Source organism: Ictidomys tridecemlineatus, chromosome 3 (genome assembly GCF_052094955.1).
Source record: "Ictidomys tridecemlineatus isolate mIctTri1 chromosome 3, mIctTri1.hap1, whole genome shotgun sequence".
NCBI classification, from domain to species: domain Eukaryota; kingdom Metazoa; phylum Chordata; class Mammalia; order Rodentia; family Sciuridae; genus Ictidomys; species Ictidomys tridecemlineatus.
The window spans coordinates 192,531,360-192,544,868 of record NC_135479.1 but is presented as its reverse complement, the minus strand read 5'-3'; the positions used below and the strand labels follow the sequence as shown (position 1 = coordinate 192,544,868).

General features: G+C 38.7%; 1 long non-coding RNA gene across 2 annotated transcripts; it reads left to right on the top strand.

The window, feature by feature from the left end:
- Nucleotides 1-208: 208 nt before the first annotated feature.
- On the top strand, nt 209-3,587 carry LOC144375900 (uncharacterized). Of its 2 annotated transcripts, XR_013435752.1 has the most exons (3): nt 209-1,192; nt 1,712-2,030; nt 2,588-3,587. It is a non-coding gene; the product is annotated as an uncharacterized LOC144375900 (long non-coding RNA). The 2 variants fall into 2 exon arrangements; XR_013435751.1 differs by having other exon boundaries at nt 209-2,030.
- The last annotated feature ends 9,922 nt before the right edge of the window (nt 3,588-13,509 follow it).

Here is a 13,509-nt window from a genome sequence, read left to right as displayed (position 1 = left end):
TGAAAGTATTATGTTTTAATACTTTAATTATTTGCATAATTAAAGTTTTAATAATCAAGAATTGTTTATAAAGCAAATATATATATGTATATGTAGGTAGGTAGATAGATAAATAAAGAGTCATACTCAGTTTCACTCTTGGAGAAACAGCCCTTCACCTACCTGGGATTCAGACTGGAACTGCTACTCTTGTTTCCTGCTTTTTCAGGTGGTGTTTGTTTTAACTGTTGAAAACCCAGCTTTACAAAGAAAAGCATGTCACTGAAGCGAACAGAGCCTGATCTGATAAGACTGAACCACCTTGAGTGATGGATCCAGTGGTATCTGATGTATGCTGCTGTCCTATCCTCAAAAATTTAAAATATCCTGCTGAGTCTTCCAAGTTCTTGTGGCACACAGGGCACCTCAGGGCCCAGCGTGGCAAAAGCAGGGCTCGGTGAAGGAGGATGAAAAAGAGGCATTCTCCGTGGGACTCCTAGTGTTGTGTGGCATACAGACATATTTTTCTTTTGTGTGTTTGGTATCCGAATCTCCTTATATTTGGAAAATATGTACTATTTGGGTCTTTCGGGGAGTAGAGCTCAAATTTTACTATGGAATCTAAAGAGGAAGTTGGGAAATAGACTTGAAATCTATTTCCCAACCTCCCTTGCAGCTCAGATCTTGAAGACCCAGGACGTAGCTGTGGCCATCAGAATGGTGAGTCTCAGACTTGGAGTCAGAAGCAAGCCAGAAGCAAAGGATCAGGAACCACCCCGGGGGAGACCTCTTTGGCTAGGGGTGTTGGCATGCATGCTGGTGACTGAAGCAGTGGTGGGCTGGTATCAATGCTGGCAGGGTGGATGGTCTCAGCAGTGGGCCTGATTTGCTTGGATGTCTTGCTGGACTGGTTCTATCACTGGATTTGGTCTATGGTTTTGGTTGTGTGGCTTTCCTTCTTTAATGGCCATTCTGAACTTGCTTCCCTAGTCTTCCTGAGAATATGGACAACCACATGTCCTTCCAATAATTTCCTTTCTCTGTTTAACTCAACCCAATTACTCTTAAAGATGGGACAAAGAAAAAGGAATATTGCCTAAAGATCTCCAGCATCAGAAGAATGGCAAGATTCTAGAGGTCATGTTGAACTGACTTCACCAGATGGAACGAGGATCTGAGAAAGCTTTGGGGTGTGCCTTAGAAAGCTCAGACAGTAAGTAATCATCAGTGGAGAACCAGCCCTCAAAGGCTGACAAAGTTACAGAAGGAGGGTATAGATAGGTGGACAGATTTGGAAGGAGAAAACTTGAAAGTTTAGCCAGGAATGCCTCAGGCCCTCTTCCATGACTCTCCATCTGATACATTTGCAGTAAGTAGGGAGGATTGTAAAGTACATGTCATATGGATAACATTCAGAATATGTGAAGACCCCCAGGAAAGGTACGCCAATACTAAATAGAAATCAGGTTTGAGATCTGCATTAGGCTAATGAGAAGGTAATAAGATCCAAACTAGGGAAATATGTTTGAACAGGTTTTGTTTGGAATACAGATATTTTTTGCAATCCCAGAAATCATTAAATCTCTATTTCTCAATAGTGTACATTCCTTAAGGCCAAATATAGCAGAGTGTGTTAGGAAAAAAATAAGTGATTATCTCAGAAAACAAAGGGAAAGGAATGCAGAGTCCACCTGTACCAACTTGAAAAATAAGTGAAATGTCTGAAACTCAGATGAGCCTGTCGAAAAGAGGAAAGGAACCATACCAGGAATTGGAACCCTACTGATACATCCACAAGTGAAGAAAAAGTTGTGGCAGAAAAAATTTTCCTGCTGTCTGGAAGAAACGTGAGTTCCTCAAGATGAAGTAGATATGGAGATGCGTCTCACACCAACATATTATTCTTCTTTGACTTCAGTAGAATAGAATAGGACATGCATTTTTAGCCTACACATTCTGTCAAATAAACTGAACCCCTATTCTTTAAACTCACAGGTTGTTTGGCCTACAGGGCATGAAGCAATTTCAAATCTGACTCATTTCATCCCTTGGTAAGTGAAATCATGATGTCACATACTCATGCCATCATTAGGTACACAGGCTTGTTTTAGTTCCATGTGCTTAGGAAAGAAATGTGGTACTAGTGTTTGGCTTAAAAGCCTCTCGAATATTAGGAAACATTATAGTTTATATTACCTATTCAAAAATAATTACAGATTCCAGTAATGCTTTTAAAAGCATTTGGATATCTTTAATATGAAATTTCATTATCAGTTCTCAAAACTTAGTATAAAAACAATTGCCTAAGTTGTTTTAACTATGCATTGGGATTCCAACCTATCCACCCATCTTGTTGACCTACATGCTCTATTTAAATTGCCTCATGTGTATGTTTTTTTAATTAAGTTTTTGTACACCAACTCTTTCTATCATGGGAAGAAGGTAGGTTCGCTCAGATAAGGAAATTCTTACTTGGTTTCTGTACTAGGAGAACAGAGCACTTTTACACTACTGAAATTGGGTTTGAAGGATGGAAAGTTTGGGTGAAGAAGTAACTGCTTGACTCTGGGTCAAGATTCAATTATTTGGACTCTGTTTTTCCTTCTAGAATGATCAACAAAAGAAGCTGTAAAGTTGGAAGAGTCCAAACAGAAGAATGAGAAGTTACACTCTAGTTCTGTATGATGTGTCAAAATGCATTCTACTGCCATGTATAACTAATTAGAACAACAACAAGCTGAGCGAGCCGGTGGAAGTTAAAGGAAGTATTCTATGTATAGCCATACCATGAGTAGATCCACATATTGGGTATTTAGCAAAAAAAGTTTTAAGGGAAAGATTCATATCCCTTTAGCAAATGGACTGGGTTACCAGAGTCCTTCACATCTGATATCTGTGTTTCCAAACTTATATCCTAGTATTTCCTCCCACGTATCCTAAGGAACCACCCTGTGGAGTTCCTCATAACTGTCTTTCTACATGAAGTTTTTTTTGTGTGTGTGATTTTGTCCTTTGTCCTGCTCTTATTTCTTTAGCAATATCCTTTTTTTGGTAGTGCTGGGCATGAAACCCAGGTCCTCGTATGAGGCAAGCACTGTACCGCTAAGCTACATGGGGAGCCCTTCTTCCTTGTAAAGCCATTCATTCCCCACAGCCCACAGCACTTGGATCATAACCCTGTGAAGATACAGGGTCTGCTTTATTGTATGATTTCTGTTTCTGCCTTTTACTTTTGCTCTCTGCTCAGATTTACATTGATGGGGTCTGTTGCTCAGTCATCTTTGTTCCTGCCACATTGCAGGGACACTCAGTGTTCTTAATAAAGGTTAGTTGAATCACATGCATTAATTATTATGTTTGGTCAGACTCATTATCTAGAATGGTTTAATTAAGAATGTATGTGTTTGTCTTGATTTTCACTTTCATAGCAGTGTATTATATGAGACAGTCAGCTCATTGAATGTTTTATCTATAAAAGAATTACATTTTTTCTAGATGATTCAGAGATGTTTTTCAATCTTATAGCCCTAGTTTGTAATCCAAGCCTTTCAGTGTGACCTTGGGCAAGTTATGCAATCTTTCTGTTAAATGAAGAAATTTCTTTCCAACTCAGTGGTTGTGAGGATTGTTTTTAGCCCATTTATATTGCTATTAAACAATACCTGACCCTATGTAATTTCTCAGGAAGGAGGTTTATTTGGCTCACAATTCTGATGGCCAGAAAGTCCAAACAGCCTGGCACCCACATTTTTGGCTGGATAACAACATTGAGGAGAAGCAAAATGAGAAACAGAATAGCAAGCAAAAGAGACAAAGATGTGGGATGGCCTTCCTTTATAACTCTGGCAACAGCAAATTCACTCCTGCAAGACCCATCCCACACAGTGAGAACAGCGTTAATCCATTCTTGAGGGTGGAGGCCCATCCCCTAGGAATCTATACTGGGCCCTGTCTCAAAGTTTCCATCACCTTAGCACCCACCACTTTGGAGACCACGGTCCCATCACATGAACCACTGGGGGACAAACCACATCCAAACCATAGCAAGAATTGAATGAAATTTTATCTGGAATAGATTTAGACTGGTTAATAAATAAATGTTTACTGAGCACCTGCTGGGTGCCATTTGTTCCCTTTCCTTTCCTTCTTCAGCATATCAGTTATTTACTACCAGGATTTGGAAGGAAATAAGAAGAAAATTTTACAGTTTACATTTATTTCTTGCATTATACTAATATTCAGAGATGATCTTTAATTCAAGAACGAAACTGAAAGCTCATGTCATTTCTTAATAGAGAGAGGGATGATACAATTTGGAAATAACAAGGCCAGACACGGCCCTAGGTCAGATGGGAGTTCTCTGTTCCAAGAAATTCCCAGAAGTATGTCGTGGGAGTAACAGGTCTCATGTTCTCTCAGGCTTAGAACACTGTCTAGTATTTCCTTATCTTATAAAGAAAGAAAAAAAATTCTGTTTCTTTAGCAGAGGAACAAGGTAAATACAATGATTAATTGTCTTAATGCAGTAGTTTTATATTTCTGTTAAATGTATTTTAAAAATTGCTTAAGAGGGTGATGCTGTTATTTCCAAAACAAGCCACCCTGTGGGTTTGGCCTCCAGGGAAACTGCTCACCCATTTTAAGAATTTACATTGACCAATCAGTTTTGACACTTCCATCCTGCCCTACTGGTTTGCTTCACTTCACCCCATTTAGTACCATCTCTCTATGTCAATCAACTACAGATGTCTAAAGTTGTGGCCGTGTGATAACAGATCCCCTGCTGCAATTGAGCAGTCCAATGATTTATTCACAAAGATGTACTTAACTACTTATAGCTTTTGATACCAAGTTGAGAAATTCAGAAGATGCTGGAATTTTTATTTTTTTTCTTTCCACATTTTTTTTTATTGGTGAACGCAGTTGTACATAATGATGGCATTTGTTGTTGCATATTTGTACATGCACACAGTATAATGATATAATTTGACCTATATCACTCCCCAGCACTCCCTACTAAACTTTTCTTTTAAAGCATCAAGTATTGACTATTGTTCTTACAGAGTTTGGCTAAGGGTGTTAATATAGTGAGTTAATATTTTTCTCAAGATAAATGGTCCACTTAGCCAATAAACCTAGACAACTTTTACTTTTTAAGTTCTTGAAATAAAATAGAGGAAAAAAGTTGCTAAGTTATTCATCCTTTGATTAATAGAGACAAATACAAAGACACATGGTCACAATAGCAGAGGCAAATGGAAACTGCTCCAGGAGCACAGAGGAATGATGGATGGTGCTTGAGATGCTTGGAAGAGTTCAGATGAGGGGATATTCCACTTCCTAAAGGAAGAGAGGGGAATCACATGTTGGAAAAGCAGGGGAGGTCTTCTTGATAACAGAAAAAGAACCTTCACAAGCATAGAGACAAAAGGAGTGTTCAGGAATGTCAAGAATATATTTGGAATGCAAGAAGGGCAGTGAAACTGGTAGGTTGGTTGTGCCAGCTTGTTAATAGTTCTTTATGTAGGACTAAAGAGTTGGGACATTGTCCTATGTGTGGGAGCCACCAGTTGATTTGAAGCAAGATTGTGAAAGTCTTGTATTTGTATTGGCATTGGTTGATCCGCACCCTTGTCCATTGTCTCTTTGCCTGCTACACGAGTAAAGACTTCCATCTTCTGAGCTTTAGTATCATTCATGGTCTCCAGTTTCAGCAAGTAGGATGTAGGGACCTAACTCCGAAACAACATGGTCTTTAGAGTGTGTTGTTGGAGGAGAATATCTGTAGATTTAGCAAAAGGACTGTCCTGGAGCCTTAGTGAGGGATTCACAAAATTGCAGCATTTTTATAACAGAATGAAATATGCTTGTGGCACTAAACTCAATTTGCAAATATGAGGATTCTTCTCCTGAGCAGGATTATGAATTAAACAGTGGCACCAATATAAATTTGATTCTTTACTAGAAAGACACAATTCTGTTTACTCAGAGAATTGAAGTCACTATTTGTTACCCATTCTAGATCTGCCACATTACAAGAAGAAACTCTGGAAACCTTGTAGTCTTAAATGAAGTGAGTGATGGAGGTTAGGCTAGACTCCCCAACATCTGCTCCCCCATCTCTCCATAGAGAAGCAATGGTGTAAAATGTGGAGATGACCTCATCTCCAGAGCTGGGTGTGTCTTGTCTAAAGGAAGTGCTATGTATTTTTTTCCCCTGCCGGTTCAAAAAGCTGGTATGTGACCCAGTTCCAGTCAATGAGATGCAAGGAGAGGTTCTTGGAGGTGTTCAGGAAATGTTTCCCCACTTTGAAAGTGCTAGATGAGAAACCAATCTCCATCTCTTGCTGAATGTGAACAAGGATCACATAACTCTGATTGCTACTGGAAACCATTGTGAAACTTCCAGGTCAAGTTAGATTGAAGATCTGGGCTGAGCATAAAGACAGAAAGAACCAAGGTTTGATGTAATGATTGGCTCTTTCAATTACTCTCAAAACCCATCCCACTTCTGGATTTCCATTTGAGGTAATTAGAATATTTCTTTAAAATAAAATGGTTTAAATATGTTTGTGTTCCATTTCTGTTTCAGTGTCATAAGGATGCCACTCAGCTCTGCTAGTGAAGGAGACATAGAAGGGCTTAGGCAGCCAGGGCAAAATGGCAAGGGTGAGGAGGTGGGCCAGAACAAAGAAGCATGGGGAGGGTCTTCTGATGAGGTCAACTTACTGTTTGAAGAAAGGGCTTTTGGACACAGTGGGGCCCTTCTCTTCATAGAAGTATATTTCTGTTGCTTTTGTAATAATTCTATTTCTTGCTTGGTATCCATGTGTCCTGTTCTTCAATTCTTTGTTGAGCTGAGACAATGAACCCAGCACCCAGCACCCAGCACCGCTATGCGGTAACACTAGTTCCTTCCCACAACCATCACCTAGATTCTTAAGTCACTGTTTTATATTTATTTAGGAAATTGATAAATACCTACCTTCTCTCTTCAAATTCTGCCCCATCCATGGGCATTTCAATGTCCTCAGGATGTTGTATTTGGCATCTTTACACCAGGTACAATGAATTCTACCCTGATGACATTTACCTTTGTTCTTCCCCAACACTGATTTTTGAAGTTGCATTTTCATAAAATCTGCTGTTCCGTTTTCTGACCGTAAAATCCTATCCATGGTATTTCCCGTACCTGTCTCACTTCCTTCCTCTCATTCTAAATCCCTATTTTCCTTCCTACCCCCACCTATTGCCCTCTTAGCTTCCTATTTGTTCAACCTCTTCCTATTTCTCTCCCCCCACTGAACTAGACAGAACCTGTTTTAACATCCCCATGGCCCTCTCATCAGCTCTTTCCTTTGACCTTCTGGTACTTTCACAGTCCTTAGCTTTTAAGTGATTTGACCACTGTTTTTATATCTAGTACTTCTGGGCAGGAAGTTATTGAAGAAAAAAAGCACAAAATTAGACTGAATCCACTTATGGTTTTTGTTTTTTAACTCATGTAAAAACAAATATCATTCAGTGTTGTTTTTTATGCAGCCTTTCCCCCAGTATTGATCATTCAAAACTTGTACCTACTCTTCAAACCTTTATCTATTCTCTCCTTCTCTCATTCTTGGCCAGATGTCTGGCTTCCTGTTTCATATACAAAATAGAAGCCACATATTTTTTCACTTATTCTTATCTCCAAGCCTGATGCTTCGTTTGCCCCCTTGCCAAGTTTTGCCATCTTCAAGGATTTCCCAGCTTAGTATAAAAAGACCCTTCCCTCCATGGATATTCTTGAGCTTATAAACAGTTCTGGAATTTTAACCAATGGTGGGTTATGTCTGCGTGTGTACCTGTGTGCATAGCTCTCAGTCCTGGATTTCTCTGGTTCTGTTTTCATGGAGACTGTCACATGCTTTCTTAGTCCTGGCAGACTTAATAGTAGCCATTCCCTGAGATCTGGCTGACCAGAACAGTATAGGGGGAACCTCAACCTTACCGGCTGATGTCAAGGAAATTAGCTAAGCTCTTGAAGGGTTAAAATTCAGCTACCTGCAGAAAGCCTCAAGGGACTTGCTGGTCACTGACCTTTACTTCTCTCTTAACTCTCTGTGATTGGCTTTTGACCCAAGCTCTGTGATTGGCTTTTGACCTGATACCCCACTGGGATCAGAATTTCTACACACCTTTGTCTGCTTGGCTGGTGTTATCCGTTAACTTGTCTTTTACTGTAAAACTGCTTCTGCAGTGATCTTAAGCAAAAAGAAATCTCATTAGAAGGTTATAGAGACATTTGACCCAGCCATTCCCCTTCTCGGTCTATTCCCTAAAGACCTAAAAAGAGCATACTACAGGGACACTGCTACATCAATGTTCATAGCAGCACAATTCACAATAGCAAGACTGTGGAACCAACCTAGATGCCCTTCAATAGACGAATGGATAAAAAAAAATGTGGCATTTATACACAATGGAGTATTACTCTGCATTAAAAAAATGACAAAATCATAGAATTTGGAGGGAAATGGATGGCATTAGAGCAGATTATGCTAAGTGAAGCTAGCCAATCCCTAAAAAAACAAATGCCAAATGTCTTCTTTGATATAAGGAGAGTAACTAAGAACAGAGTAGGGACAAAGAGCATGAGAAGAAGATTAACAGGGATGAGAGGTGGGAGGGAAAGGGAGAGAGAAGGGAAATTGCATGGAAATGGAAGGAGACCCTCAGGGTTATACAAAATTACATACAAGAGGAAGTGAGGGGAAAGGGAAAAATAATACAAGGGGGAGAAATGAATTACAGTAGAGGGGGTAGAGAGAGAAGAGGGGAGGGGAGGGGAGGGGGGATAGTAGAGGATAGGAAAGGCAGCAGAATACAACAGACACTAGAATGGCAATATGTAAATCAATGGAAGTGTAACTGATGTGATTCTGCAATCTGTATACGGGGTAAAAATGGGAGTTCATAATCCACTTGAATCAAAGTGTGAAATATGATATATCAAGAACTATGTAATGTTTTGAACAACCAACAATAAAAAAAATAAAAAAATTAAAAAATTAAAAAAAGAAGGTTATAGAGAATTCCAGGAATCAAAGAGAGAGTGCGGGAAAATTTTGACAGAAAAACAAGAACGAGGACCGTTCCAGAGGATCAGAAGGCAGGTAGCTCAACAGAAATCTGGCGGTTGGAAAGAAGATATGACTACTATTGACTGTGCCACTGTTCCTGCACCTGAGAATGAATTCTTAATTGCTTGGTTTTCATGGTGTTATTTAAAATTCTAAGTCCTGGGCAGGAACCTGAACTACTGAATCTGAGTATTTGATTGTGTCCTGACTACAGGGTGGGAAGGGAAGGCTTGGTTTCCTTCAGATTTCATATTGGGAGATGGGAGGCTCGATCCAACCAAGACTACTCTAATGGCCTTCTAATGTCCATGTGATACCACTGGCTACCCTGAAACTGAAGCTAGTGCAGGGTAGAAAGGCTTTATTTAACGAATAGTAGAACAGACCTCTCCCCAGAGGAAGAATGGGACCAGAAAGGCAGAATCTGAGGGATGAGGAGTCCCATCCCTTTTATATCTAAAGTTTTCTTTGTCCCTCTACATTCTTCTCCATTATCTTGTTTATTTCCCTTCATCATGCTGTGATACAGGATGCAGGTGTGAAGGCCAAACACGAGTGCTGATGGGGATTGGCTGGGGGGGGGGGTGATCTGGCAGGAAGGGGGCCCAGGTGAATTAATTAGCAATTCCCCTATTTGCTAGGAGTTGCTTCATTAACAGTTCTTTAGGATGGCAGTATAGGCTGGGCTTTGGGGAGATTAACATTTCAATCTCTCAGGGGCAGTTTCTGATTTCCCAGACTCTCCTGGACTCCATTTTCTCTATCACAGCCAGTATCAGACCTCATTTATCTAACTACTTATCTTTAAATCTGGCTTCACCTACACGCCTTTCTCTCCTATTTACAGTTATGAAAGAGATCTTCCCACTTCGTATAATAATGCCTGAAAACAAACTCATTCTTTCCCCAGTGGAGCAAGAATCCCTGATGAAGCGAGGTTGATAGCTCAGTGGTAGAGTGTGTATTTAGCATGATGAGGTATGTCCTGGGATCAATCCCTAGGGGGTGTGGGTGGACACAGACACAGACACACACACACACACACACACACACACACACACACACACACACACACATTCATACAGAGAGAAAGAAAGAAAAAAGAAAAAGAATCAAAAGTCTTCCTGACTAGCTTCACTAGGATACAATCCAGTGGTTCATTTTTTTTTTTTACTTTCTTTACTTGAAAATACTGCAATTTTCTTTATAACACAGGTAAGTACATTTTTAAATGGTAGCCTCTGTTGCCTCTGAAAATGAGCTCAAGGAAATGTAGGACTATTAGAGTAAACAGGTAGCATCATATTTGCTTCAAAATATGATAAAGTACCTCTGACCTACTTTCCAACTAATTTCCCTCTTTGTTTTACCAGGCATTTTGCTTATAAAAAAAAAATAGGCACAGTTGGGAGTTCAATGTTGAAGTCTGAACACTTCCTCTACTAAACCATGGGATTACCCAAGGATAAATAAGTTTCCATGAATATAAATAATGAAGCACTAGGCCACCAACAAACATAGCTAGTTTTTAAATTTCCCTCACTCTTGAGTTCCTTTATGTATATATATATGTCTTAATCCACTTTTGAAAGTGAATAGTGCATAGTGAAATTATGGTATGACAAACACATCAGAGTACAAAATATTCCAGGGAAACTTTCTGAATGGTGGGCATGAATGGCTGTTCTTCCTTCCTCTGTTCCTAACAAGTGGGTTGGGAACTCCTGGAAATGTAGTTAGAACTGGTTGTTTTCTTTGCAATCTATCATTACCATTAAACCACATGGATTGGGTTAGTAGCCTGTTTACTTACTGTTAGTCTGGAACCTCAAGTTAAATGCCTTTAATTAAAAGTCACATTTCTCTAGACTATTGAGACTCTAGACAGGGGCACCAATAAAGATTTACCCATTTCCACTTGCTGAGATTCTCTCTATTGTCTTGGTCAGGTTTGAAAGGCAAATACAAAGTACTTAGCAGTCTTCTTAGAGCTTTGTAAATCTAAATCACTTAGTTTATTACCTGCCGTGGTGGTTATGAAATTTAATTTTTCCACAGTAGGAATAGAACCACCATATGACCCAGCTATCCACTCTTCAGTATTTATCCAAAAGAACTAAAATCATCACACTATAGTGATACAGCCACTACAGTATTTATAGCTGCACAATTCACAATAGCCAAGACATGGAACCAGTCCAGGTATCTATCAATAGATGAATGGATTAAGAAAAATGAAATTATGACACTTGTTAGTAAATGGATAGAAATGTAGACTATCATAATAAGTGAAATAAGCCAGACTCAGAAAATCAATGGTTGAATGTTTTCCTTCATATGTGGAAGCTAGAGAAAAGTAAGGGGGAAAAATAGGAGGTGGCATCAGATATCATAAAGATAGAGGGAAGGTCAGTGGAATAGAAAGGGATTGAAGGGCAGGGAAGAGGAATGGGAAAAGAGGGAAAATGTGGAATGAATTTGGCAAAATTACTCATGTGCACATAAAAATATATTGCAGTGAATTCCACCTTTATGTCTATAAAGGACCAATTAAAAATAAATAAATGAATAAATAAATAAGTGTAAGGTAGACCAGTGGAGTAGAGGAAGGGGAAGAGGAGAGAGAAAAGGGGAGTGAAAGCAGATGAACTGGGGATTGAAATGGAGAAAATTAAATTCCATCCCTGTATGATTAGAGAGTCTGTGGTAGGAAGATCACAAGTTTTAGGTAAGCCTCAGCAATTTAGCAAGATCTTGTCTCAAAATAAAAATTAAAAAGAAAAAAAGAAGGAAAGGAAAAGCTCAGAATGTAGCCTGGCAGTGGTAGAGAACCTCTGGGTTTAATCCCCAGAACAGAAAAAAAAAAAAAAAAAAAAAAAAAGCCATGCATTTTTCTAGTTTGACACTTGAGGAAAAAAAAATTTTTTAATCAAAAAATTTCCTCTTGTTTTTATATCTGGCCTTTTCTTTCATTAATTTCTATTCCTTTTTAAGTTTTTTTATTACAATTTTGTGGCAAGTTGCAAGAATGCCCATAGATCCTTCTTCTGTTGAGATGCAGCACCTTCTTATTCTGCCCTTGCATCTGAACTGACCTCATGATTTGCTTAGCTCAACAGACTGTGGAAGGAAGGTCCTGGCATGACTTCAGAGCCCAGGGTTCAAGAGGGTGTCCACGATTCTGCTTATTTCTCAGAACCCTTAAATTAGCATAGCAACAAACCTCACTCACTTCACTAGCTTTCTATAAATGGGAGACCATGTGGATCGGGGATCCAGGAATTCTGTTCATCTCAGCACCAACATAAAGCAGCTGAACCTGGCCAATCCATAAGATGCTCACACACATATGAGTGAGGCCACCTGAGATTAACTCAGTCTAGAAGAATCAGTTGAATTGCTGACTACAAAATGGAGGTTGTTTGGTTGTTTTAAGCCATAAAGTTCTGGAGAACCTCGTTATGCAGCAAAAGCTAACTGGGGCAAACATTTATTTTAGTGTCTTTCAAATTATTTTACTACTTTCAGTTCTCAAAGTGATGAATTTTTTCATTTCTTCATTTCAATTCTTCATTTCGATGATTTATTTTTTAAAATGAAGTTTACAATTTTTTATGGAAATCTATTTGCAGTAAAGAATTCTTCCTAGGTTATAAATGTAAATGATCAGTTTTGAGTTTTCTCTGCTTCAACCCTAGCAATTCCAACAGTCTGGATGAGCCAGGATATTCATTTCTTGGCTTGTGAGTTGCACTGTATGAATGGCTTACATTTATATCTAAATGGCAAGTTTTTTTTTTTAATGTTACTTTGGTTCATTTTTCATAAATTAGGAAGTTCTTTGTGGTTCTATTGTTTGGAGGCTTAATTTTAGCTCCTCCAGTTTTGAAGACATAACCCTATTGCCTAACAAGTATTAATATCTCAGCTTTATGGGGAAGTTTCTGTTTTGACTCCTTGTACTACCTCTTTTCTTCTTTGGAGCAGAATCATGTAAATCAAGTTAATTCTATTTGTTATTTCCATGTATGTCACATAAATCTATCATGTTTCTATACATGTTGGTAGGATTCTGAATATCTGCTAAATGTTACAAAGTTAGTGCACATTCAGTATTGCTCTTATTCTATTAGCTCCATTCTACCTCCCAAGACAAACATCTTATCCTATCTTGCTCATCTTATCCTATCTTACCCTTGGAGATCATACCCTTTATGATCTCCAAGGGTAAGGGACCTTGTTTTATTCTTTTTGTATTCTGTCTTCAGAAATATCTAGAATAGTAAATATTCAATGAATGATTTCAAAAATTCACTTCTAAAATACTCAACTCTATAACAATCTGTGAGGCAATATCATTGGTAATGTTTAAAAATATACATTAACTGTTGAAAGAACTGCATCTCTC